Source organism: Daktulosphaira vitifoliae, unplaced genomic scaffold, assembly GCF_025091365.1.
Source record: "Daktulosphaira vitifoliae isolate Bord-2020 unplaced genomic scaffold, ASM2509136v1 Scaffold_4354, whole genome shotgun sequence".
Classification (NCBI taxonomy): domain Eukaryota; kingdom Metazoa; phylum Arthropoda; class Insecta; order Hemiptera; family Phylloxeridae; genus Daktulosphaira; species Daktulosphaira vitifoliae.
The window spans coordinates 1-925 of NW_026103914.1; the positions used below are offsets into that span (position 1 = coordinate 1).

The 925-nt window shown below is 30.9% G+C and overlaps 1 long non-coding RNA gene across 2 annotated transcripts; it reads left to right on the forward strand.

Annotated features, from left to right (window-relative positions):
* Positions 1-62: 62 nt before the first annotated feature.
* LOC126910099 (uncharacterized) lies at positions 63-919 on the forward strand. 2 transcript variants are annotated; one of them, XR_007705182.1, is made up of 3 exons: positions 63-179; positions 524-660; positions 727-919. It is a non-coding gene; the product is annotated as an uncharacterized LOC126910099 (long non-coding RNA). The 2 variants fall into 2 exon arrangements; XR_007705183.1 differs by having other exon boundaries at positions 80-179; positions 303-660.
* Positions 920-925: the final 6 nt, after the last annotated feature.

Here is a 925-nt window from a genome sequence, read left to right on the forward strand (position 1 = left end):
ATTTTTACACTTATATACTTTATATTGTAGATATTTTATTATTATTATTATGGTAATGGCAGTATTAATTGATTTGACTTTGTAATTTTCAGTCCGTGCGTCTGTTTTGACTGTGATTGATTAGCGGCCAACCGACCCGAAGAGTGCTGGCTCTAATTCATAATGGTTGTATTACACAGGTAACTGATTTTGGCTTATTTTATTTATTGTTGATTACAATGTAATGTGTACTGCATCGGCCGATAAGATCCAAATGTTTTTGATTTTTTCGTACGTGTATATTTATATATATATATTTTTAGTTATGCAATTATTTATCGAATTGTTTGCAATGGAGTTCATCTTATTACATAAACGGCAATTGTATTTTATATGAATATCTTTTCTGATGAAAGTATAACGGCAACAACGTTATTATTTATTAAAATGTGTATTGGATAATCGTACGATGAATGAAATCTTTTTTTTTCTCCTCTATTATAATAGTGACTGTATATTAATTAATGTGATTTGTAAATTTTAGATAGTGCACGGCGCCTTTGGTAAATCTACAATATTTTCACTTCTGTTGTACTCACAACGTGTTGATAGTTTTGTGCTGTTGGTTTATTTTTTTGCCTATGCTTGCCCTCCCTCACTGTTCGCCGTTCCTCCAAAACGGTACTGTAAGCTTTTCGTTAGTTGTTATCTTAGATTTTATTTTCATTTATATCGTTTGCTTTTCAGATTGTCAAACAACGATTCCATAAGATATTGCCGTTCGACGACAGAGGATCATCACGATTACTACGTGCAGTTCGCTCTTGGAGTTCATCGAAAACGATTATTTCTTATTTAATTTACAACGTAATTCCTTTACCGATATTATTGTATCTGTTTACGTTTGAGTCTCTCATTAAACCGTATTTTTCTAATAATAATTATA